The 27,637-nt window shown below is 45.5% G+C and overlaps 1 long non-coding RNA gene across 4 annotated transcripts; it reads left to right on the top strand.

The window, feature by feature from the left end:
- The first annotated feature begins 2,775 nt into the window (after positions 1–2,775).
- Positions 2,776–27,577, top strand: LOC309342018. 4 transcript variants are annotated; one of them, XR_014156660.1, is made up of 5 exons: positions 2,776–3,445; positions 4,889–5,042; positions 12,105–12,192; positions 24,087–24,171; positions 26,655–27,577. It is a non-coding gene; the product is annotated as an uncharacterized lncRNA (long non-coding RNA). The 4 variants fall into 4 exon arrangements; XR_014156662.1 differs by having other exon boundaries at positions 2,778–3,445; positions 24,084–24,171; XR_014156663.1 differs by having other exon boundaries at positions 2,779–3,445; positions 4,922–5,042; positions 24,084–24,171.
- The last annotated feature ends 60 nt before the right edge of the window (positions 27,578–27,637 follow it).

The following is a 27,637-nucleotide window of genomic DNA, read 5'->3' as shown; positions in this document are numbered from 1 at the left end:
TGTGCCATAAGGATAACACTTTATGGCCCCCCTCCCCCTCTCTCTTTCTGTGTCTTTCTATGAAAATAAGATTTTAGAGTTGCAGGGATTGTGTTTGGAGTTCAGACACTAATAAATGCTTCCAAACACCATTAACCACCCAGTGCAATTGATTGGCATACATTCCAAGGTATGGCTATATAATATTCAGTCCTTTTCCAGGGCAAAGTAAAATCCAGGTATATCTGGACAATATCTTTTGGGCAGAAAACATATTTTGGGCAAAAAATACATGCAGAAAATATTGCTGTGACACGCTTACTGATTTTTGTCAGGATTTGTTCTAAGCCTGTATAGAGACAAGCGCTGTCTGGAGGAACAAGAATGTCTTTACTGCTAATTATGGTGCTAGTTCTGATTCTGGAGCAGTAGCTTGATAACTGGACATGCATTTGAAAAGGAAATATGATATTTACTAGTCAATTTTACACTTAAGGAAAGAGTTCTGCTTCTTGTTGTTTTAAAGAACGATATGAGCACCTCTGTTGATGGGTTCCAATCCTTTTTACAAACACTTAAAAAAAATTAAAAAATTCCTTCCAGTAGCACCTTAAAGACCAACTAAGTTAGTTCTTGGTATGAGCTTTAAGGTTGGTCTTTAAGGTGCTACTGGAAGGAATTTTTTTATTTTGTTTTGACTATGGCAGACCAACACGGCTACCTATCTGTAACTGGAACTTTAAAAAAAAAAAAATCAAGTAAAATTATTCCAAAAGTGATCTGGAAATGGGAGACAGTTGTATTACTAAAGGACATTAGCCACTCGACGCCTGCAAATGTCACACCAAAATGAACACACGCCTATTGTTAACAGTGCTGACCACATGCTTTAGAGAGACACAGCCTGTTAACAGAAACTTGCAAATGCCATGGCAGAACACAAAATGTAGAAATGCCATTGCCAGTGGTTTACAACACTGCTAGCAAATAACTGTGTGCAGAGGGGAAAATATTACTGTCTATACTGTACATAGCCCTAGTTAGTTTTCCCACATTCCTTCGATCTGGGAATTTTGAGTATGGGTCTCCTGCTTCTGAGACTGTATTTTAAAACAGAAAAAGCACTGCTATAGTTGAGCATGCAGGACCTGTGAATATTAGTTCAGTGTTTAAATTTAGACAGCAAGTTGGTTTTCTCTTTTACTTTGCTGCTTTATTTTTAGACTTAGAAATGTACTTCCAAATCAAATCCACCCATCTTTGCCTCTCAGCTTTGGGCTGCTGTGACACTCCCCAAATGGAGAGGTTGCCTGGAGAGGAAAGATGATTTAATAATAAATTGTTCTAGGGTCTGAGGTTGGGATTCCCCGCCCCCACCCCTCTTCCCCCCTGAATGTGTATGTGGCTCTGACGCAGTTTCCTGAAAGTCCTGCCTGGTCCTGCCAGGGACTGAACGAATGTAGATCCCAGCTCACCCAAAGGGGAGTGGAGTGGAGGGGGAGAGAAGACTTTGCCAAACTGGCTTGACCAGAATGTGACACAAGAGCAGGAAATGAGTCACTCCTGGTAGGGCAGCTGCTCTCAGCCATTTGCATAAAGAGAAGCACCAGCAGAGGAGGGGGAAATGACACCAGGCCTCTCGGCCTGTCCTGAATAAAATCTGCTCTGCATTCAACTAGCTTGCAGGCTTCTGCCTTGATACGTTGTCCTCCTCTTCCTCCTCCTTCCCCCCTCGCTGCCCCCACCCCTGTCCTTCAAACATCTCTCTGCTATATGTCACCCTGCAGAACCCCAAACATTCAGGGTCTGGATCTTTTTAAAGTGCTGCCTGTAAAGTCAACATGAAACCTCTGTTTAAACGAAAGTACACAGGCATGGCCCAGCCACCCAGCCTCCCTGGCACATTAGGATGGGTCGGGGCAAGGCCATTGGGGGGCCCTGGGTTATTTCCCAGGAGGAGCCCTGCTAAGCTGGCTGCACAAGGACAAAGCTCTGCAAGGGGGATGATACAGACATAAACTGCTCTAGCATCGCTTCCATTGTCTCAATCGATTCCTGCCTGCAAAGGGATTAATTTTCCTCCTGCACTGAGCTAACCCAAGTAGGTCGGTCGGTGGGGTCCAGGGCAGGCTGGGTGGGAGGCCCTTTTGTGCGTTGGGATTTTGACAGAGAGTGGATTGTTTTGGCAGCCTCTAAGTCCCCTTTTATTAATAATTAGGGATGGGAGCCTGTCCTATGCAGTGGTGACGCTTGCTCTTAAAAGGGCAAATTCACAAGCAGGCCCAGCTGCAGGTAGGAGAGAGCTGAAGGGGAAACCGCTGGGGAGAGGGTATTGCAGGCTGGGATCTAGGACCCTCTTGTTTCTCACGGGGTTCCAGCAGTTTGAGGGGCATCGTTGTATGTATGTATGCCACACAGGATTAAAGTTGGACCTTGCATTCTATTATTTTATTAACGGATGTCCCAAACTTGTGGTGTTGGATATTAGACTTTTTTGTGTTCTGTCGTGCTTTTTATCATTTTCATTTGCTGTATTTATGTTAAAAGTCGTTCCAGCGTAGTATACCAGGACCTTGTGGGTGACTTGGAAGCAGGTCATCAGTCTGCCTAAAAGTGGGTTTTCAGAGCAATGGTCAGAATTCAGAGAACTGCATCTGCCTAGAGTAACTTTTGACTCATCCAGAACACTGCCAGCACACAAACTGTTGGCCACACCTAAAGGAGCTCTTTGGACAGAGACCCAAAAAGCTCTCTCTCTTTCTCTGTGTGTGTGTCTGTTAGTGAGTAGCTTTCTCCTTGTTTATATCTCCTTCCTACCATAGCATCCCCTTGTCAGGAAAGAGTGCCCAAGGGTTACAGCTTAAAAGGCACACATTTAGAAATATATAAAGCAATGTCAAATCTTACAGGCAGCTGCGGTGTCCTGCCGGTGCAGAAGTATAATAATTGTGTATTTTGTGTAACTAACATTTGAATAGGCCTGTACTGTTCACGAAGCAATGGCTGCCCTGCTTCGTTTTCTTCTAATGTGGATTATGCTTACCCACATGAATTGGTGTGTTGGCAGTTTATCTTTAGGCCCACATACTCCATTTTAATCTGATTGGAGGATGATGCTATTTATACAGGTTTAGTGGGTGGTTTGTTAAAGTGACAGAGCAACCTGATCTTGACCTTCCGGAGCACCCAAAGATGGCCAGAGATATAGAGTAACTCTACTATGACTTCTGCTTTCCCACTCTGCCCTTTATTGAGCAGATTTCAAAGAATACGTTGTTGTGAGTAACGGCCATGCCATCAGGCAGAGTGAAGCAGCCAGCTACCTCACACAAGACATGTGAAGGGAAATGGCAGCCTAGTGTTGGGGGACACAGCTGTAAGTGCCACACAGTCTGCCCTGCACCCCCTAAGTTAATCTGCTGCTCTCGGCTACAGTAGAAGGTGATTTTCCACCACCAGCGTTGAAGTGAATTTCAACTGTCAGTTTGGCTGGCTTCTGTATGTGGGATGCCATTTTGCCCTTTGCCTCAGACAACATAATTTCTTGTGCTGGCCCTGGTCATGCAGCATATGCATTAGTCCTGACCACAGCTATTTGGATCTGGACAGCAACTAGCCCTGGCGTCTCCAGCCACAACCCAATCTATAAATCTTTAAAGTCTTTTGTAAAGCTTTGGTTTAAACTCACCCCACCCTGGGGAGGAAGGGAGGGGAGGAGTGATGTTTACCCTCCAACATTCCCCTCAGGCCGAAAAACCTTTAACCTCTTTTTATATTTTAAAAATAGTTTAATCTGCGTTAAAATGTGAGAGTCAAACGTGGGTGCTAGAAAGTACTTTGTTTTTGAAACATGCACATTTCTTTTTTATTCCCAAAGGAACGTTTTTTAGACAAGCGAAGAACAACTGTAAGGAAGCGGGGAGTGTCTTTGGTCAGTGACTGAATTTTAGGGGGTGAGGAGACAGGTTAAGTTCAGCTGAGAGGCAGCTCTGTTGCTTTAATGAACCATCATTGTAAACAACATCTTCCTCCACTCAGAGGAGTCCGTGAAATGGTGAACATGGTTTAATGGATTCCTTTATGAACATTGCAGCATGAGACAGTATTTTTTTTTTTTTTTATGCAAACTGAGTGACATGACTGCCCTCACAGTATTTTCCCTGGGCATGAAACAGTGTTTTCCCCCAACAGGGAATGCAGGCATTTGCAGCATATAAAGGCACATTTCTGGGACAGAAATGATTCACGGGGATGACTAAGAGGCTACAGGGCCTTTTGAAGCTACAGTGCCAGTTTGTGTCTAGCCCTGGTGGTTGATAGCTGCTACCGGCCAGTGGCCTGTGTGACTACATGCAAAAGGAAGCTGCTGGCTCCAATGGCTGCTTCCTTGGGTAAAGAATCAATTTTTTACACTGACAGGGAGGACCAACATTTTATGGACAATGGCAGCTGAGCTCTTTCTTTGGTTTTGCTGGAGGCCTCTGCAGAAGGATTAGGAGCCCCCACTGCAGGATGCAAAAATATGATATATCCAACATGTGCCACAGACCTGTAATGCGTATCCTTTTATAATAAGAGGTGTCTGTGAGCTTAGGCAGGATGGCAGGTATGTAGATGGTGGTGTGGCTGTGTATTCAGTATACTGAGAAAAAGACAAATAAATAGTGTAATGTATAAAGCTTGAACACAGTAATGACGTAGGAGCAGCCTTTGGCTGTAGTCCTACATACTTACCTGGGTAAGCTCTATTGGACACAGTAAACATGAATATTATTATTAGAATTATTTATTTATACCTTCTCTCCCCCTGCCCCAGGACAGGGACTCAAGGCGGCTTGCAGATAAAAAATAAGAACAGCTGAAAACATTGTTTTCCAGCTGTCTGTAACACTAGCTTTTCTGCCCATAGGCTGTTTTGACCTTTTTGGTCCATCATCTACAGGAGCAACTGCTATGAGGCTTTTGGAAGAGGCAATCTGTGCTGGAGAAAAATGAGCAAGGAGGTGCTCTTCTCTCTGAGCTGTCTCCCCACCCCCACCCCCACATGGGGTTCCAGATGCAAGGTAAAACATGTATGGAATTGCATTAGGAGAAAAGCAGTTTGGAGCAGGGAAGTTGTGGGGGAGAAGCAGGGATACTGGGAAAGCTTAAACACCCTCATCCCAGTTCTTTGGGACAAATTACCCTGCCAGAAGTGCCTTGGCCTCTTCAGGTAGCATGCTGATCATTCCATCATGAGACAATCAGAAAACCATTATGGGATTCTGGAAAAACATTATCCATTATCTTCACTTACCACATTTGAGTTGAGGGGATGTGTTTGCTTATTTACCTTTCTATGTAACATAAATCTAAAGCAATTTACCAAAAATGGCAATAAAACACACTGAAAAACACACTTAAAATTAATGTAAGAAAACCAAAAGCAGGATAAAACAATTCAGCTTAAAAGCAGGGAGCTAGAAGTTTAAGCTATTGTAATATAAAGTCCAGTGGAATCGTTTCCAATCTCTGGGGTGAAAAAGTTTCATGGCTTCACATTTCATGCTGGCCCTACTGTTAAGTTGTGGGTTGACATAGCAGACGACACAGCGATTTCTCCAAGTAGCTCTTTATTTTGTAAGCTGGAATAGAACTGACTGCAAACAGCTCAGCCGGCCTGCTTTTATAGGCAGCCGGCTGTCAACATTGTAACAACAACAGCCCAGAGTTCCCGCCTAAAATAACTGACGTGGACCTGAGTGAAAACTATCTACAGACCTGAGTGAAAACTATATACAGTATCCCCCTGCTGGCCCAGGGTGAAACTTCACTACATAACACCCCTCCCCACCGAGATAAGGCGTTGGTTACAATCATAATGGTTTCCTTATATACAGCACTACGCGTAATGGTTCAATTAGGCACAAAAGCATATTGGTTACATTTCCCATACTTAGACCAACAGTGATACATGTCCAACAACATAGTCCTTTAAATAAGTTGGGCGCTTGGAAACTCTGCCAGACCGCCGGGGACTGGTAGCCAAGTCCGGAGGGCCACACAGTTCTTGCTGAGGCTGTGGTGCGACCCTAGGTGGCGTTGGAACCAACTCCCCTGGATCCACTGCTGTGGGTGGAGCCTCCGCAAGTGGAGTGGTCTGAGTCTGTGGTAAGTCTGGCAGACCCTCTGAAGCGGCTTGGTTCGGCTCCACGCTGGCAGTTTGCGAGGGAGGTGTAGGTGGGGCCTCGCCATCTGTACGTGTCTCTTGTGGAGCCGCAAGCGTAGTTGGGGGCACCTCGGTAGTGTCCAAGTCCCCAACCCTGCGCCTAAGCTGGTCTATGTGCCGTCGCCACAAGCGTCCGTCTTCGAGTGCCACCTGGTACGAGCGAGGTCCAGTGACTCCCACTACTGTGGCTGGCACCCAAGGAATGTCCCCCACATAGTTCCGGGCAAAGACCTGGTTTCCTGGGACAAATGACCGTGGCGCGTTGGCACAGCCTGGGGGTTCAGCCACGGCAAAGTCCGGGTGTAGCCGGTCGAGCGGTAACCTGAGGCGGCGGCCCATAAGCAGTTCAGCAGGACTCCGCCCTGTGGCCGCATGAGGGGTGATGTGTTGCACGAACAAGTATTCGGCGACCCGCTCATGCCAGTCTCCCCGGTCCAGGCGCGCCAGTGCCTCTTTTGCCGAGCGCACCATTCTTTCCGCTTGCCCGTTGCTGGATGGATGAAAGGGTGCCGTTAGGGCATGGCGGATGCCCAGTCCCAAAAGATACCGCTCAAACGTGCCTGACGTGAACTGCGGTCCGTTGTCAGAGACAAGGACATCAGGACACCCATGCGTTGCAAACAGGCCTCGCAGCACCCGGATGACAGCTTCGGTAGTGGTGGAGGGCATCAGGGCGACCTCCAGCCATTTGGAATAGGCGTCCACCACTACCATAAAGGTCCGGCCGTGAAAGGGGCCAGCCAGATCGATGTGCACCCTCGACCAGGGTGTCTTTGGCATCTCCCAGGTGTGTCCCTTAGCTGCCGGTGGTGCAGGCCTCGACTCTTGGCACGCTTGACAGGCGGACACCCAGGCAGTGATGGCATCATCCATATTAGGCCACCAGACGTAACACCGAGCCAACGCCTTCATTTTGACAATTCCCGGGTGGCCAACGTGCAGAGCCTCCAGGACGCGCTGACGGAGTCCCTGGGGAATCACGACGCGGTCTCCCCACAGCAGACAGCCGTGATGAGCTGAGAGTTCATGTTGTCTGGTTGCGAAGGGCTGGAACTCCGATGCAAAAGGCCCTTGTGGCCACCCCCTCCACACCCAGTTGAGCACCCGGCTGATGGTGCGATCCTGGGCAGACGCGGAGGCCACAGTGACAGCCGATACAGGCGCTGCCGGAAGATCCTCAATCAGAAGGAGCGATGAAGCTGGAGCCGGGTCTTCCACAAATGCTGGAAGAGGGCAACGGCTGAGGGCGTCGGCATGGCCCATCGATTTCCCCGGGCGATGGATGAGCCGGTAGTGGTAGGCAGCCAGGAAAACAGTCCATCGCAGCATGCGTGGCGAGAGGACCGGTGGAGTTGGACGATCACCGGCGAGGAGGCCCAGGAGTGGCTTGTGGTCAGTGATGAGGTCAAAATTCCTGCCATAGAGGTATTCATGGAACCTCTTCACTCCAGCCACAAGTGCCAGTGCCTCCTTGTCGAGCTGGCTGTAATTCCGTTCCGTCGGAGATAGCGTCCTGGAAAAGTAGGCGAGCGGTGCTTCTCTTCCATCTGGAAAACGGTGACTAAGGACAGCACCGATGCCAAAAGGTGAGGCGTCGCAGGCAAGGACCAGCGGCCTGGATTCACTGTACTGTACCAGCACACTGTCTGATGAAAGGAGAGCCTTGACCGCGTTGAAGGCCGCCGTCTCCCGATGACCCCAGGCCCAAGGCGTCTTAGTGCTAAGGAGTCGGTGAAGAGGCTCAGCCACTGTGGCTTTGTGGGGCAGGGAACATGTTATAAAAGTTCAGCAGCCCCAGGAATGCCTGCAACTCCGTCTTGTTCTTTGGGGTGGGGGCCTGCTGGATAGCGCGGATCTTGGATGTGGTCGGGTGAAGGCCGGAGGCATCAATAAGATAGCCCAGGAACTCTACCTGTGGAACGGCGATCTGGCACTTCTCCCTCTTTACCTTGAGCCCGGCCTCTTGGAACCTGGTCAGCATGGCATGGAGGCGCTCGAACAGCTGCTGGTGTGAGTCTGCAGACACCAAGACGTCATCAAAATATGGTACCACGCCCGGAAGCCCTTGCAGGAGACGCTCCATAAGGCTTTGGAAGATGCCAGGAGCCACACTCACCCCGAACTGCAACCGGCGGCAACGGAATGCCCCCCGGTGGGTGACGATCGTCTGGGCTTCAGCAGTGGCATCATCGACTGGCAGTTGTTGATAGGCTTGGGCAAGGTCCAGCTTAGCGAAGACCTTACCCTCACCCAGGGAATGCAGCAGGTGTTGGACAACAGGAACCGGATAAGTGTGCTGCTGAAGTGCCTTGTTGATCGTGCACTTGTAGTCAGCGCAGATTCTCACCGACCCATCTGGCTTGACAGGCATGACGATGGGGGTTTCCCACTTGGCGTGGTCAACCGGCTCCAAAACTCCTTGGGCGATCAGTTTGTCCAGTTGTTCGTCCACCTTAGCCTTGAGAGCAAAGGGAACCCGGCGTGGCTTTAGCTTGATGGGGGTGACTTGTGGATCAAGGCTAAAGGAGATGGGCGTACCTGTATATTGCCCCAAGGTGCCGTCAAAAACCTCGGCAAAGTCTTTGACCAGACCCTCAGTCTCTGCGTTAGAGATGCAGTTGATGCCGGTGACTTCCAGGCCGAGGGCATCAAACCAGTCTAGCCCTAGGAGGCTTGGCCGCTGACCTTCGACCACCACCAACCGGAGCAGGCCTGAAAAATCCTTGAAGGCGATCCAGAACCGGCCAACGCCTACCACGGGAATGTCGTTTCCCTGGTAGTCTCTCAGGTGTACGCGGTGAGAGTCGAGTTGCCTTTTGGACACTCTGGGTACCAGTCTTTTGATGGTGCTCCATGACATGATGGACAGGGCAGACCCGGTGTCGATCTCCATGTCACATGGAGCTCCTTCAATGAGCACCGTGACGTTCAGCTTGCGTCGCGTAGGCGAGTCGGTTTGGCCAATCGTGGTTCCAGACGGGCAGCGGCAGTTGGTGAGAGCGAAACAACTTTCCTTGGCAGACTGGAGTGAAGACTTGGACTTGCGAGTCGATGAAGGGGGGGTGTCAGACGGAGCCGATCGGCAGACCTTAGCGATGTGGCCCCTTCTGGAACGCTTCCTACAGATGGCGTCTCTGAATCGACACTTGGCACGGGAATGGTTGCTTCTGCAGCCGGCACATTCCGGTTGGCCCTTGGACTTCTGTTGGAACTTCCTGCGCTCCCGCTTTGTCTGGTGCACGTCATCGTCTTCACTGGAGGATGCCTCATCACTGCTGGCCTCTTCATGATGCACCGGAACTGGCTCCCTAGCAAGACGCGGGCTGCTGGACTTGCGGATCTCCTGGGCGGAGCGTTCAGCAGCTTCTGAGGCCACAGCCTCCTCAATGGCTTTCTGCAGCGTGAGGTCTGGCTTGGCGAGGAGACGCCGTTGCAGATGGATGTCCCGGACCCCGCAGACGATTCGATCCATCAGGGCATCGTCTAAGTCTCGGAACTCGCAGTGCATTGCAGCCTGTCGCAGGGCGGTGGTGTAGTTGTTGATTGATTCCCCCTCTGACTGGTTCCGGTGGTAGAACGCATGGCGGGCAGCAATCTTGGACGGCTTTGGTGCGTAGTGGTTGCGGAGCTTCTCTTGGATCGTGTCCCATGGTGTTGCCTGGACTGCTTCAGGCGCAACCAATGCTCGGGCCGTCTCAAACACCTCAGGCCCACAGAGGCTGAGGAATAGGCCCCGCTTCCAATCCTTTGATACTGCTGTCAGCTCGTTGGCTTGGAGGTAGCAGTCGAACCGAGAGAGGTAGGAGTCCCATGATTCAGAGGCTGGCGCAAACGGCGGTAGAGGCACAAGTGAAGCCATGATTCCGATGCCGGCGTGAAGGGCGATGGATGGAACACAGTGCACTTAGTCAGAACAGTCAGCTCTGAATTGGTTCTGTCCAGTGATTTCGCTCAGTGATTTCGCTCTGTGATTCAGCTCAGTTCAGAGGCTGGCCGCATCTGGCTGTGCTCTGATGTCCATCGATCCCACCTTCGTCGCCAGTGTTAAGTTGTGGGTTGACATAGCAGACGACACAGCGATTTCTCCAAGTAGCTCTTTATTTTGTAAGCTGGAATAGAACTGACTGCAAACAGCTCAGCCGGCCTGCTTTTATAGGCAGCCGGCTGTCAACATTGTAACAACAACAGCCCAGAGTTCCCGCCTAAAATAACTGACGTGGTCCTGAGTGAAAACTATCTACAGACCTGAGTGAAAACTATATACAGTATCCCCCTGCTGGCCCAGGGTGAAACTTCACTACATAACACCTACCATTAGGCAGAGTGAAGCAGCTGCCTCAGGCCACAGACGGTGGGTGGGAAGATCTTTGAGGGCAGAGAGGGATGTGCCATGTGACCTGCCCTGAGCCACCTAAGAGAGTGTGCTGTCCCATTGCCAAAACTGAAGTAAGATTCCATTGTTTTAATGGATGGTTTCTTTTACATGGAGTGGGTTGGGGTCATGAATCTTGTCCTTTGCCTTATGCAACAAAATGTCCATAGTCAGCCCTGAGTTCACGTAACTGAATGAAACCATTTTTGGTGTGATGTTGGTTTTTATTCAACATTTAAAAAACATTTTTAAAACTGACCAAAGATCTATGCTGCTGCCCTTAAAATATTTCTTTTAGTGCTCTGTTAACCCTGATAGTCCCTGTTTTTCTGAAAAACGTGAAATTATTCTTGATACAGTAACTTCTGTTCTGAAGCACAATTTCCCAAACTGATGTACTCCACAACTTCTGCTGCACAGGAAATGTTGTGGTGTTGGTATGCATGGTTAGAAAAAGATTGGAAGAAATTGCACCTGGTTGGCTTTCCAACAGCACCACAAACCTAAATGAAAGGAAATGGGTGAGATCAACCCTGTCAATGTAGAAGATGAAAAGGGGTTGTATTGGCAGAATTTGTTACAAGTCATTGAGAGAGTTTTCTGTTGTGATTAGAAGAGGATTCAAGGTTTGAGGGACGCGGGGAAGACAGATTTCTTTGGAATCTTCTGGGCCATAAAAAGAAGACCAAACAGATTAAATCCTCATAGTTGAATCTGTGAGGGTTTATCTGTTTCTCATTCTCCAATCTTAAATTCAGCTCAAATTTTCTGCATCAGTTTACAGGGGTTTTTTATTTTAAAAAATATCCTCACCAAATGTCATTGGTGTTTTAGTGCACATCTCTCCTAATGTACATATTCTTGTACGTAATTTTGCGTAATATACAGATTTCGATGAGCGATTTCCCCATACGTAATGCATTTTTGTATGCTATTTGCACTTACATATTTTATGAGGCATTTCCCTTAATATATGCATGTTTGTACACATCTGGTTAGAGAACCATATCAGAAAATTCCAAGAAGTGTGAATTTCAAAGTATACCTACATTTCAATTTGTATGTTGTTTCAGGAAGAGGAAGTAGGTTGGTCTGAATTTCTCCTCCATCCCTACTTCCAAAGTAAGAGTGGACAGGACTGCAGCCATGCTAGATTAAGGTTGCAATTTAACTGCACATCTGGGAGTTAGTCCCATGGAACTCAGTGAGAATTGCTATCATCTAGTCATATGCAAGATTGTGCTGCAAGCAGTTGTAGGGCTTTGATTTCCTTCTTTTTTTAACACTGAAATAATTAATTGGCCGCAGTGGCTTAATTTAATCTGGATAATTGTTAGATCCCATTTATATATCAGAGTCTGCTTTTTATTTGGGTTTGTTCTTATAAATCTGCATGCCTCTGAGTGGATGGCCAAACTGACAATATATTTAATGTTTATTGGCAGATGTCCTTGGTATGACTAGCCTGGAAGTGCTCTCTCACACACACGCACTGAACTGCAGCCTCTAAAAGCTATTCTGTCTCTTGCATGCCTCAACCCTCAGACCCAGTTGCAGCTGTTTGAAGCCGGACACTTGTTACTTCACCTGGCTTGAGCATGTGCAGTTGGTGTGAAGCATTCGGATGTTAAACGTATGGAAGGCTCTGTTGCAGCACTGCTTGAGCACTCTGACATCAATGCAGCTAGAGCTGTTATATACTGCAGGAAAGGCCCTGTATTCAAGGACTTAAGAATCCCACACCCCAGAACTGCAGACAGTGCAACATGGTGGTTCATTCACATTAGCACTTTACTGTTGGTCTTGCCCTAATTCCTACTTGGCACAGCCCTTCCTGTTGTAGGGTTTGGCTGTGATGAATCAGTATTATATTTGCGATAGTAATTAAAGCCCGTGCAGGCATTCCAAGCACTGAACAGAATGAGCGTTGCCTATTGCCTCCCGGGAGTGATCTTACTCATTGCTCTCTGTCATAGTCTCCCTACTTCATGGCAAGAAGCACCCGTTTTCATGAGAAAAGTGGGAAGGGAGAAAGCTGTTCTGATGGGGAGTTGAGAGTAACTGCATCCCGTGGAGAGAAAAAAGCAGCAGTGTATATTGTGCAGGACTTGGATATAATAATTCATTGGGGGCGGGGTGGATGATAGTTCAAATGCAACAGATTGTGTTATGCAATCATAGGATGCTGAGCCAAACAGCATAATTTATAGAGCTCGGGCCAAAGAAGATTAGTTCCTTGGTTGTGAAATTTGGAATTTCCAAAAAGGAATGGAGTCATGCTGCTGGGGAAAGCAGCACGGAGGAGAATGCAGGGGGGAAAGTCTGATACTAGCTCAATGGATCTTTGATCTTGATTATTTTTTGTTGCCAAAGTATTGCAACGAAAACAGAGAACCTTGTATCGCCTTCAAAGTCTCACAGTCACGAGTGACAAAAAGCATAACCCAGTGTTCAAATTCTGGGAAAATGTCTTTGATTTGTTTGTTCTTATTATTTGCACTTATATCCCACCTTTCCTCCTGCTCAATGTGGCGCAGACAGTTCTCCCTCTCCCCTGTTTTATCCTCACTACAACCCTGCAATGTAGGTTAGGGTGGGAGACAGTGATTGGCCAAGGAACACGGAGTGAGCTTTGTGGCTGGGTGGGGACTAGAACCCCAGTCTCCCAGGTCTTAATCCAACACTCTAACCACTACACCAAACTGGCTCATATCCTGCTTTTTCAAGAAGTAGCTCAATTTAGAGAACACAGTCCTTGTCCAGGCCTTTTAAAAATGTAGATTCAATAAGTGGAGGGAGGATCAGGAGTGAGATGTCGGACTTCACTCCTGACTGCCATGCATGTATTGACTCTGTGTGCACTATAGAGCCCACAGCCGGTGAATATACACAGTTGATCACATGTTGATCAGTGACTTGCTACCATAATACCACCTCCACTCCAATAATGGGTCTATTTATGATCTAAAATGGACTGACTGTTGCCACTTTATTTTGGTACATGAGGACTCTGAAGTACTTGTGCTTCACAACAAGAAAGTGCTTGGAACAAATAAGAGCCCATGCAGATATATCACAAAATCCCTGCTCAATTAAGACATGAAATAAATGGAAGTTTTTTCACTGACTTTGCTAGAAAGTGAACTATGCTTATATTGGTGCATCTATAACATTGTCCATCAGAGATGCGTAAACCTATTCTTAGCCACAGCGAATTTCTTGGCTACTATCATTGTGTTGGTGGGGGGACTAGCTTAAAATCTATATAAATTATTATTGACAATGCCTTTAATTTTTGAAAATGTGCATGTCATAATTGGAGATATCTCAGGATGCACAGTCATGTTTGCCATCACTAAAAGCTGGATGGAAATTAAGGCAGTAACTCTATGCATATGTACCTGGGAATAAGTTCCATGGACTTTTCTCCCAAGTAAATATGACTAGGGTTGGGTTGTGCGGGTAAAATTTGGTTGATTAAAAGGAGGAAGAAAGAGACATGTTGGAGGAAGAGAAAAGCAAAGTGAAGAAAGCCCATGAATTAATATAATGATGACACATGGGTGTGCAAGATGAGAAGGGGAAGAGGGATGAGTTAGCTATGTCGAAAAGTATTTCAGGAAAGGATGCCACAATGCATCCACATTTCTACAGAACACCACAGGTTTTCTTTATGACAGAGCAAGAGCTTTGTCCACAATCCAAGGAAGAGCCATGCACTTATACCCCTTGAATTATGGGTGTTAATTCTGTGCTTGATTATTGCCATTGCCTATGGACAGTGCTGTCTGCTTCTTCCAGATTTAGCCAATGGCTAGATGACCTGACTAAATCTGTTTCTGATTTTGACACTAAATATTGATAGGTTTTCTTGCCAGACCAATGATAGGTCCAGACTGTGGGCTGGTTTAAGTGATTCATACCTGGGAGTGTCCAATGGAATGTGTAGTAAGTACAGTACACACTTCATCATATAACAGGCTTCCTCAACCTCGGCCCTCCAGATGTTTTTGGCCTACAACTCCCATGATCCCTAGCTAGCAGGACCAGTGGTCAGGGATGATGGGAATTGTAGTCTCAAAACATCTGGAGGGCCGAGGTTAAGGAAGCCTGTCATACAACTTTCCCCAGTTAGTGATCTGCCTGTGGGTTAGAAACCAACCAATAATAATTTTCCAGCATGCCACTTTGTTTATCTCTGAATAAGTTTCTCACTGTCTCCCCCAGCATTGTCACTTTCCCACCATTTCCCCTTCATGATCAGGACATTTTTCATTAAAAAGTATAAGGGCATTTTAGACATGTATTCCTTATCACCATAGTCTCCATGCAGATTTATTCTGTTAATTATCTGCTAAGGGAAAGCAGAGTTGTTTCTGACTTTGCAAAGTCCCTGCTACTTTATAATGTCACAGAAAAGTCTCAAGGGCACATACGTACGCAAACATGTCCTTTGATTTTTATTTACACACTGCATCACAACTAGTGCATATTTGGTAGAGTATGCATCTGCATTGCACATATATTGCCTTATTTAAGAAGAATGGGATGCCCTTAAGTCTAGCAAATGTGGACAAGTATGGGAAAAATGAAGGACAAACCAAAATGAAATCACATGAACTGCCTAGACAACTGCATACTGAGCAACATTTGCATGTTTACCCAAAATTACCCCCATTGCATTCAATGGAGCGTACTCCCAAGTAAATGTGGTTTGGATCACAGGTAGCCTAAGCCTGCAATTCTAAGCACACTGAAAGGCAGAGAGCCCCAATGAACTCAATGAGATTTACTTCTGAGTGGTGCAACAGATACATTTCCTCATAATAACAATTATTTCATAACATTTTCATATGTTGATTTAAATGTGTAGATACAAATCTGGAAATAATTAGCCGGGAAATACAATACAGCTCATTGGGGGAGGGGAGGGGAAGAGAGACTGTGAGCAGGTGTGCCTGCTCAGTTTACTGTCCAGGTGCAACTTCAAAGCCCCTGTTCTTCCTTCTTACGGTTCTCTGTCTTTAAACCGGACTTGGAGAGGCCTTCAGATAGAGGACTGTTCTCTGTAAAGTAGTACAGTAGTCTGGACTAGATGGACCAACAGCCTGGCTCAGTCCAAGGCGGATTCCTCCAACTCTTTAGATTTCACAGATCAGGGTCACGTCATCAGAATACACTGTCGGGTTCTGGGCCCAGTGATTGCTGCTGCTTCTCCTTGCGATGCATTAACCTGCCTGCTGAAGGGGAGTGCAGTCCTTGCGAGGGCAAAGAAACTGCCACGCACCTTCAAGCTGCTGAGTGGTGTGCTGCAAAACCAAAAGTGTGACTGTATGAAAGATTGCACTTAAGGTGCAAGGGCGGCCAAGAGTGGGACTGGAAGGAAGTGCTCCAAGGTCACATTTGCAAAGAACTTGCAAAAGTGTGAGAAGGCGGGTGAAGATGGGAAATGATAGCCAAAGGGTTCTGCAAGCCAACAAGAAGCAGCTTGCTCTCTCAGTGTGGGAGGGACTAGCCAGGGTGTTTGTGCTGCTCAGCATTTAGATGCTCTGGCGGGGCTCTCGTGAAGGAAGTTCACCAAGGTCATCTGCTTAAGGCTGCCGTCTTAAGTGGTGTTCAGCAGACAAAGGCTTGGCCCTGGGAAATGGGGGTGCAACTCCTCCCTGAGCCAGAAACTCACCAGGATGACTTTGGGCGGCTTGGGGTACATACTTTGGGATGGAAATTAAGTCAGCATAATGGCCATCAAGGCTGCTCCCAGAGAAACCTAGGAATTGTATTTGTGTTATCATTTCAAGGATTTTGACGCCAAGAACTAAAATTCCCAAGATTCTTGGAGGAACTGTAGTTAAGTGGGGGAGAATGAGAAAGAAAGTATAGTTTGTCGAAATGCACTGTTGCCAAGTTTCATTTCTTCAGCTGGTGACCTACCTCCTATGGTTATTCTGAGAATGAGTGAGACATGGAAATATTACAAACTCTGAGGTTTATGGGGAAACTAGAAGTACAAATGTTCAGATGGTGAACCAATGCTAAATATTCACAATCCTCCTCCTGCAATAAACAGCCTTGGCTGACAGGACTAAAATAAAAAGCAGCAAGCTCCATTAAATTGTTCCTAGCCCTAAAAGACTAAGAAAACAGGGCCGTTAAAGCAGGGTGGGTGGATAGGCAATGGTTAGAGAACTGTGCCAAATCAGCTGCCTCTCACATGTCTAGAGCAACACCAAAAATCACGAGCTGTTTCATCAGTCTGAAGAGCAGAGGGCCTGGTGAATGGCTACTCTTAGATGGCCAAAGGCATCACAGGTAACTGAATAGGCCTGTGTCTTTCCCTCTGTCCTTCAGCCTGATGGAATGGACAGAATGGACTGTTTCATCCCAGCTGATCACTGTATGGACTTTGTAATTCTAAGAACTGTGGCCTAAGCTTGCTTTCTCCCCTCTACTTTCCCAATCATGCCATGTCTTCTAGATTGTTTCATTACAGTAAGCTGCTCTGGGAACCTTTTCGGCTAAGTGGGGTGAAAATGCTTTAAATAAATAAAATGTTTGGAAATGATTTTTCCTTTCCTGAAAATATGTATGGCTGATGTATCCTCCCCTCTGCTTAGATCCTGATGAGGTTGAGCCTGGGGGTTCTCTGTGACACAAAAAGAGTGTCTCTTTGTTGTTCAAATGAACTTTTGTTTCCTTCTCCTCCAGCAGCTTGTCGTTATCCTATGAAATCATTCAGAAAGCTTTAGAGGAATTAAAGAAGGCTTTATTCCCAGGAGTCAAAGATGGGGCAACTTGCTCCAGGGTCAGTGTGAGCATCATGTGGATGCAAACTCATTATTGTCCAACTGCAAGGGTAGCCGGTCCTGTGACAATAAAGTAGAAGGCTGAAAAAGTTCTCCACCCATTGCTGGAATGTAGGCATCCTTGCAGTAACTGTTTACCACCACTTTTGTAAGAACAGAGAACAGGAAGCATAGAAAAGATAAGAGGGGTGGGCAGGACAGATTGGCCAGAAGCTGGATCAAGATAGTAGAATCAAGAAGTAATTTATTAGGTCAGCAATGCTCATTGCGTCCTTCTTATACACTTGTAAACAAAGTCCCGTAATATAATAACATCTTCAACTTAGAGTTCTATCCAACTTCTTGAAAATCTCCAAATCCCCTGAGCCCGGCTTCGGCTGGGGAGGGCGGGATATAAATAAAACTTACCGTATTATTTATTATTATTATTTTTGAGCTGCTCTTATAATTAAACACGTCCTCCCCCTGATATTTAATCTAAACCCACAGATTCTTGTCCTGCTTTTACTCATCAAAAAAGACCCCTACTTTGAAACTGTCAGCACAGTCTCCAACCTCTCACTTTTTATTTGGGCAAAATACAGTGTGCATAGTTCTCCTCTGAATCACTTTCAACACTTCAACATGTGTTTGCTTGTTTAACATTTATATCCCACTTTTCCTCCATGATGGAACTCAGGGTGGTATTCAGGAAGGTCCCCATAAGGGCTCCCATCCAGATCCAGACCTGCTTAGCCTCAGCAAGGCTGTTGTTAAAAGGTCAAGGCAAAGGACCCCTGACAGTTAAGTCCAGTTGCAGACAACTCTGGGGTTACGGTGCTCATCTTGCTTTACAAGCCGAGGGAGCTGGCGTTTGTCCGCAGACAATTTTTCCTGGTCATGTGGCCAGCATGACTAAGCTGCTTCTAACGAAACCAGAGCAGTGCATAGAAATGCAGTTTACCTTCCCGCCGGAGCGGTACCTATTTATCTACTTGCACTTTGATGTGCTTTCGAACTGCTAGGTTGGCAGGAGCTGGGAGCAAGCAACGGGAGCTCACCCCGTCACGGGGATTCGAACTGCTGACCTTCTGACTGGCAAGCCCAAGAGGCTCAGTGGTTTAGACCACAGCGCCACCCGCATCACTCCCCACCCCTCTTCTACCAAGACAGTGTCATCATTTTATTTGGAAAAACAGTTGCTCCTGTAGCTGCAGGTGGTAAACAAGGCAAACAGGAACTTGAGTCTTGCCTCTCTCCATCAGAACTATAGCCTCTCTCAGATAGTGTTGCATAGCAAATGGTTTCAAAATCTTATATTTGCTTCTCCTTTCCTTAGTTCATATTTTACAGTTGTCTGTTGAATTTCATGTTGTTGCTATCTACTGGGTTCCCTTTAACATTTTAGCCCTTTCTCTAGTGTTGCAATCTTCCCCAGTTTTAGATCACCTGTGAATTTTATAGGTTTCTCATCTTTCCTTTCATCCAAGTCGTTGATGAAAATATTGAACAGTGCCAGACCCAGCATTGAACTCAGCAGAATGCCACTGAATACCCACCTCAACCGCTTTTCATTTATTACCTCCTTTTGTGTGCCGCTTTTCAACCAATTGTTGGCTGCCTTTTATTTAATAATGAATTGCACCTGCAAAGCAACCTGAAAGCCAGTGCAGACGTTAGAGATCAGGTTCAGTGTAACCATATTCTGTACCAGCCAAGAGTTTTCAAATAGACCAAACAGCATGCCTCCAGGACAGGACAATAATCTGACACAGAAGCTACCCAAGACAGGGACAACAGTCTTCAACCTACCTCTGAGAAGGAAGGCTGCAATTCTTAAGCAGTCCCAGATTGTAAACCCCCCTCCCCTTCCCTTTTGCTGGAAATCCAGATGATATACAAGATCTCCCCAATGATGACACAATGGAAACAATAGAGCCATTCACTGTCTATTGAGTCTCTTACAGTATAATCCTATGCATGTTTACTGAAAAGTCCTCATTGGCAAAACAAAGATGGGCAGCATTCTCCAAACAATGCATTTATGCTATTAAACTAGGTATAGTTCTTATGAATAAAAAATACTCACATGGCTAGAAAGACTCAGGAATACATTTGATATGGTTAGAATTTGAATGGTATTCCTCACCATAAATTTGAATGCATGTGCACACATTGAAAGTTATGGTGCTATAAATGGTAACCTAATAATCTAAATTGATTGGGGGGGGAGCAAATCAGGCAACAATACACAGGGTTCTTTTGCTGGTTGATGTGGCATCTGATTTCTACTTGCAGGCTTATGAACTGGAGGGACTGATTCTTTTGCAGTGTGTACTGACTCACCACAGCCCAAGTACTATGCCAAATGTTAGTTCCACCTGGTGACTCACTTGAATAGTATGGCTAAAGAACTGGTCGACCCAGGACTCAATGGAATAGTCTGCTCCTTGTCCGGTCTGGCCTTGTGCTTGCTTAAGTGTAAGTAACATAAGCTTACTCTTCCACGTGAAGAGATTTCTATGCTCTGCTTTGTCCAGTTCACAAAATGAGTCCCACTATTAATATCTTCCCCAAAGGAATACCATGCACTTACACACACACACACACACACACACACACACACACACAGAATGGGTCTAGGGTTGGCGGCCCACAGTCCACATTAAACTTGCCATACCTCTCCATCCAGTCACATGAGCCTCTTCCCATCCCATTATAACTGGGTGCTGTGGATCCCAGATGAATGGCTCTGGCTGAGGGTCCCTACTTTTCTGTGTTGCTCTTGGCACTTCATTTCTAGTTGCCAAGCTTCCTTCTGGGGATACCAAAACACCCTCCTCTGCAGTAACACATGAAAATAGGGCCGATGGGCTGGAAGGCAGTACACAAGGACAGTAGATTAGGGCAGTTGTGGGCACATTCCCATCACAGTTGTCAGCCCTATGTGACTGATATAACTTTACCCCTTCATGCCCTATGTCTGGAATTTCCCGGACATAGCCATCAGCAGCAGTGTCCAGGTAGGACTCAAAAACTTTTGTCCGGTCAGTGGAAACTCTGTGTCTGCATACCTGTAGATTCTTGGGTACTTTATGCACAGACACACTAACACTCTTAAGAGGCAGGCAGCCAAGCTTTGTTTGTGCGTGTGCATCTGTTTGCTTGTGGTTCTCCCTTGGCTCTCCCTTATTCTGAATAATAATTTCTATAGAGTTTTTAGCTGTTAAAATGAGCTAGCAGTTGCCATCACACCAACAACTGAGGTAAGCTCAGGTTGAGAGACAGTAACTTGTCCAAAGAGACCATAATGGCAAAACACACAGTTGAATCAGAGTTCTCTACACTGAAACCCAATGCGCTTGACCACTGTGTGCATCATATTCTGGCCTTTTGTCACTTAACACCAAATCCTTGCTCAAGTTTAGCAGGAAGGATGGTCCATCACTTCTAGATGAAAGAACTGGGGTGCAGGGAAACAGGGCTTGTGAGATTTACCTGCCTCAGGTGATCTGCCTTTGCACGTTGACATAAAGGGGAGCACCGTTTGCTGCTACACCTCAGGCAACCCTTGCTACTTCCAAGCTTTTCTGAAGTTGATACACAAGGATCTAACCCAGCATGTCCATTGGCTGTGCCTCTGGATAGTACCTTGGTTGGGATGTTCACCCTGCTATTGCTTGACATTATGACTTAATTCTTGTCAGATGCACAGGCAACCATTGCACTTAAATGTGTACAACAAACACCCACTTGCCTGCCTTTGCTCATTTGTTCCTTTCCAGCCAGGGCAGGAAACAGCTCAGTCTTTATGGGCTAAAGTCGAAGAGCTACTTGAGCACAGACTCTAGGAAATGCAATTGCTTTGTTAGGTTATTTCCACACTTCCTCCTTTTCATAACCTCCTGTAAAACCTTAGTGTTTGTATAAGAATCCAGGGGAAACACATGGTGGTGATGGTCCCTTGCATGCTAGAAACAAAGAGCTTCTACCAGGCCCTTCTAATTCTTCCTATCTGACAGGCTTGATAAAGGAAGTGGATCCCAGATTTAATGGAGCAATGATCAACATTATTGTGCTAAGGCAGCAGCTGTATGCATAAGACTGGGCTGCAAGTGAACCATGCTTGCTAATGTATGCCTTCGTCCAGTCTTCTTCTTTTTCATTAATCCACTTTTCTGCTGTTTTCTACTATCCCAGCCCTAACCAACCTAGTGCTCTCCAGGTGTTTTGGATCACGACTCCCACCAGCCTGTGCTAGCTGAGGTTGATGGCATTTGTAGTCCAAAACATGTGGAGGGCACATGTAGTTAAGGCTGCACTAGCCCTTTATTATTATTATTATTATTATTATTATTATTATTATTAACCCTCCCAGATTTGTTCTCATTACATTTGTGTAAATATACATAAAAATATTTTTAAATATTATTTTATTTCACTTATTGGGCCACTATACCCTGTCACTGCCTTTATTTGTATGGCTAACCAAAATATATTCATTGCAAATCTGTTTAAAATCAAAATACATTTTTTAAAAATCTCCCTTTAAACTTTCCCCCTTCAAACACACACTTTTTCCTCAGTAAGAAGGAAATGGAGACATGACAAGGGATGGAAAGGAAGATATGCCACATATCTGTAAGATGGAAGTTGTTCAAGCCCATCCTGTGGCTGAAGGGTCCCTGGTTTGGAAATAAATTACCGGTATGTCTTTGCTTAGAGGCCAGTTTGAAACAGAGTGACATTAATGCAAACTTTCCTGAGGCTTAACATTGAAGGAACCATTCTTAGGCCTCAATCTTATTTTCTGCTTCCTGGGAGTAAGCCCCACTGAACTCACAGTGGCTTACTTTTGAACAGGCATGTGTCGGATTGTGCTACTAGCCTCCTTTCAACTCCTGCATTAAAGCTGCAATCCTGCCTACTTGCTTTGTAATAAGCCCTTTGTCCTGGGACTTCCAAGTAGATATTCATTAATGGCATACTCCTTATTTACTACATATTCCATCTAACCTTCAAGGAGTTCAAGGTCACATACATTAATACCCTTTACCTTTTACCATAGAGGTGTTGTGAAGGTAAAATGGAATAATGGGGTAGGGAGTGGGGGTCAATAATGAGTTTGCATCCACATGATGCTCACACTGACTCTGGAGCAAGTTGCCCCATCTTTGACTCCTGGGAATTAAGCCTTCTTTAATTCCTCTAAAGGTAAAGGACCCCTTGATGGTTAAGCCCAGTCAAAGGGGGCTATGGGGTGTGGCGCTCATCTTGCTTTTCAGACTGAGGGAGACGGCGTTTGTTCACAGACAGCTTTCTGGGTCATGTGGCCAACATGACTAAACCACTTCTGGCACAACAGAACACCGTGACAGAAGCCAGAGAGCACAGAAACACTGTTCCCCCCCCCGCCACAGTGGTACCTATTTATCTACTTGCACTGGCGTGCTTTCGAACTGCTAGGTTGGCAGAAGCTGGAACAGAGCAACGGGAGCTCACCCCGTTGCAGAGATTTGAACTGCCCACCTTCCATTCGGCTAGCCCAAGAGGCTCAGTGGTTTAGAACACAGCGCCACCTGCATCCTGGGAAGTTTAGTCTGAGAGAGTGTGACTGGCCAAAGGTCACCCAGTGAGAGCTCAGTTGTAAAGTGGAGATTTGAATCTGGGTCCCTCCAGTCCTGGTCTGGTGCTCTAATCACTACCTCACACTGGCTAGGGCTGTGGAATATGCATGGGATGGGGCTGCATATTAGGAATCAAATAGCTGGGCTGGGTGAGATCAGGAAAGTCAGTCTGGCTGTTCCACAGTTGCATCACCCTTGTTGCCTGTCCAGTTTCGAGTGGGAGCCACTTGTAGACTCATTGCAGGCAGTCGGTCATGAGATTCATGCACACCACTTCAGGCTGGTTTGAACAGAGGAGCTTCAGTGAAAGGACCAGCTTGTTTAAGTGATTGTGTCCGTAAGGAAAAACAGATGAGTAGTCTCCGAAATAATTGGGACTTTCCCATGGTAATATACACGCATAGATTGCATTCCTCTACAAATTATTTCTGTTTCCAGAGCTCTGCATATCTTGTCAGTGTGTCAAGTTGTGCCATCTTGTCAGCCTTGCTTGGGGTGCTTTGTGACGTGCTGGTGGGGAAAACATCCAGGTGTGGGCTGTAGCAATAGGGCAGAATTGTTACCTGCAGACCACCTGATCAGCAAAAGAGCAAACTTCAATGGATAATGTCACAGTTTGTGCATTGCTAACAGACACGTCCCTACATGCATTTATTTGTTTTACCAAGTCTTCTTAGGCAGGCAGGCTTTTGAAAAAGCACAAACCCACACACAGAGGGGATATATTTTCAAGAAATCCCCAACTGGGATAATGACCTAGTTAAGAAATTGTGAATTAGTAACTTGTTTCACGGTAAAAAGAAAGCTAACTCACTTGGTTGCAACTGAAGAAATAATATTACTAATCTCCCCACCACTGCCATTTAGAAAATATATATTGTATCTTTGGAAGTTTCAGCTCTTCAAGGTCATGTTGCTGGATTGTTCAAACTATTCTTTGTGCTCCTTTGGCATAATATACCTTTACTCTTCCTGCTCCATGTGATACACTCAACATCATCAACAATTTAGCCTAACCTTCTGCACCTCAAATAGTGTAGTTGAAGTGACTGCTACAACAACTGCTTCAGAAGAATGATGTCTTCAAATAATGTTCTATATTCTTTGCCTCTAAGCAGGTACAGGTATACATTATTGGACCCCAAACTAGAACATATGGGCACACTGAACCTGAATGACAACATCTATCTCTCTGGCTAGCAGGTGAGTATATAGCCTGACTTCCTCTCAACTTAGAAATTTCACTGTGATTGGTTCAATTGTCTGTGCCACTGCCTGGCAAACAGATGCCGCTGGCATGATTCTTTTTGCTTGTTTCTTGGATAGAGCCTCACAATTCAGAGGATGCCTTTTCCATGGATCCTAGTGGTATGGCTCTTGCCAGAATTTGTTAGTCAAGCAATCCTGGGACAAAGATCAGCAGCACAATGTCCAGACTTAGAACTGACCTAACCCATAAAGATAGAGTTAGGAACCTGTGGTCCTCTTGAAGTTATTGGACTCCAACTCTCATCAGCCTCAGCCATATGGCCAATGGTCTGGGATGGTGGGAGTTGTAGTCAAACAACATTTGGAGGGCCACATAATCCCCATCTCAGCATAGAAGCAAGGCTAGACTTTGTACTATTTGGGGCTTGTGAGATCTTTGGGGGAGCATGGAAAGGTTGGAAAGTTTTCCTGCCCTTGATGGTCATTATGATCCTAGCTAAGCAGAGTACAGGAAGATTTTAAAGAGGTCCATATATCAATACCAAAAAGGATATGGTGTGTGCTTGATTCTTCAATAAACTTTAGATCTGAGGTGGGAACCTGTGGACCTCCAGATGTTGCAGGATCACAAATCCCATCAACCTTGACTATTAGCTATATTGGCTGGGACTGATGGGAGTTGGGGGAACCAGTGTTTCCCAACCTCTGATCTAGGTACCAGTTTGAAGTAAAGTAATGGATGCATTGCTAAGAGCTGGAGATCAGCAGCTGCTTCTGAAAATGTCAGCCTTGGTTTCCTCACCTGTAAAACAGGAGTGATGATTACCTGCCTTCAGGGCATTCTAGGGCTTAATTTGCTGACATCAACACAGTGCACTTCCTCAGCTGGAAGATGCTATGGTAATATATAATATCATATGATTATAAATCAAAGGGAATTAGCCCATCTACAGATCAATCCTGCCTATGTGCAATGTGAACCCCTTGGGCAAGAGTTTAACTTTTAATTGGGAGGTTGAACCCAACATATTTGCTGCATTTCAAATATTTTAATATAAAAATCAAATAAGTCAAGGTGGAGGGAAGCCTAATATATTTCTCTTGGATCACATACAGCAGAATGTTCATGATAGGGTTGTCACAAATAATCTGCAAAACAACAACTTTTAATCATATGTATATGATTAGTATTAGCTATATTTTAGTATGCAGGTAGATCATTATTATTTTTATTAGCTGCAGATGGAAAGCAAGTGGATGAGAGCTCTATATGTGTCAGAAGTGGGGGACTTATGGCCCTCCTGATGTTATTGGATTTCAACTCCCATTAGCCCCAACCACATGCACTAAGGTCAGAGATGATGGGCACTGTTAGGAAGTCTGCAGTTTGCATGCAAGCCTGCAATTGGAATCATAGAATTGTAGTCAGAAGGGACCACGGGGGGTCATCTAGTCCAACCCCATGCAGTGCAGGAATCTTTGCTCAACGTGGGGCTTGAACGCACAACCCTGAGATTAAGACTCATGTTTTACTGACTGAGCCTTTTTTGTGTGTGTGTGGGACAAAATTCTCACTTGTATTCTAACACTCAAGTCTAGGGATCTTTTGATGCTGAGACCTGGACGCACCCCAATAGTTAACACAGACGACAGAGATAAATCAAAAGTAAATTTTATTAGGTCCAAATTAGCTCATTGCCTGAAAAGGGAATTAGCACATTTACTAAAAATATAGAACAAAATCAATAGACAGCACACTAATGCTAGTCTGAGTTTAGGAGAGTTAAAACTTGTGCAAGAGTTATTTTTAGAAGCATTCCTATGGGAAAGGGGGAATTGGATGAGCCCAGACAAGGCTGGGGTGGGGAGAGATTTGGCTAAAGGGTTGAAAGTGGTGCCAGGAGAGGGAAATGGGTGTTGAGTATTGCTGCTTGTTTTGTAGAGAGAGAATAGGAGGTTGTCAGGGAGGATTGGGTAGTGACTTTGTGGGATTTTGGGGATGGTTTTAGGGCAAGAATAAGAAGAAAGCAATTGGGTTCAAAAACTGGATATATTTAGTAGTGTTTCATAGCAGAAATGTAGTCCAATAACATCTGGAGTGCCAAAGGTTCCACATCACTGATCTAAAGTCAGGTTTGGAGTACCTTTGGCCCTCCAAATGTTGCTGAACTACAAATCCCATCAGCCCCAGCAAGCATGGTCAATGGGAGTTGTAGTTCAGCAACATCCAAAAGGCCAAAGTTTCCCCACTTCTGGTCTAAGTTAACGCAGTAAGTTTCTTATTAGGCAGGGATTTAAATCAAGGTCCAGCAGATTTTTCATCAGATTAAATTTCTCTCTCGTTCACTGAGCCCACTAAATGTGTTTCAAACATGAAAATTAATGAAGAGAAGTGGAAATGCAATTGGTTAAACTAATGTTGTCATCACACAGTTCAACTTTAGAATGGATTATTTGTTTGTTTTTGGTTTTTTAAGGTGGGTTGGTTAGCTGAGGAAGAACAACAGTGGAGGTGGAAGTTACATTAAATACATCATAACCAAATGCTACTTTAGCTGCAAACAAGGATGATAAAAGAGCAAAGTTAAAACCCAATGCACACTTATACTAGAAGTAAGTGCTGTTGACCTAAGTTGAACTTCCAAATAAAATCTTGCGCAGCATGTATTTGGGAAAGTTGGCGATCCTGCCTCTTCTTGGTCCAAGATCTGCTATGGGACTCACTTACGTTCATGACATTTGATCTCCAGGAACTGGATTTCACAGGTTAGATTTCTTATACTTTGGTCTGAATGTTAGACAATATCCTTTGTATTATACTAAATTAAGTAGTTGGTTTAGCACTGACTGGAAAGCACTGGACTAAGACCTCTTGGCAGTCATGGGCTGGTAACACAGGTTTTATTTAGCACACTTTTTTAATCCAGTCAATATATAGCTGCATCAATATAACAGACAAAATTAGCAGTGAGAATTTAGATAAAATCTGTAACTCAAAGGGTCCCTCTGTTCCAGGTGTGGAGAACCTCTGGCCTTCCAGATGTTGCCAAACTACAACTCCAATCTGCCCCAGCAAGCATAGCCAATGCCCAGGGATGATGGGTGTTGTAGTTCAGCAATTCTGGAAGGCTAAAGCTTCTCCACACCTGTTATATCCTGAAGGAGGCTTGGCTTACTGAATATACAAACTGTACTTTACTTTCTGGAAGCAACCTGCCATTCAACCTCTATTCTTCTTTTAACTCAATCAGTAGAAGGAGGATCAGTAACCTTGGCGTATCCTGTTCCTTCTAGGTACTGTGTATTAATTAATTCTGCTCAATTAAAACCAGCAGTTTTGCTCATTTGTGCATTTTTCTTCTGGCCAACACATTAGAAAAGTATATTACCCCCTGCATATTTTCCAGGATTTGGTCTCATAACGCTCTCCCCCACGTCGTGGGAAAAGTTGCTGCTGATA

The sequence above is a fragment of the Podarcis erhardii genome, assembly GCF_964252035.2.
Source record: "Podarcis erhardii genome assembly, chromosome: 5".
In the NCBI taxonomy this organism is placed as follows: Eukaryota; Metazoa; Chordata; class Lepidosauria; order Squamata; family Lacertidae; genus Podarcis; species Podarcis erhardii.
This window is presented reverse-complemented; position numbering and strand designations above follow the sequence as displayed.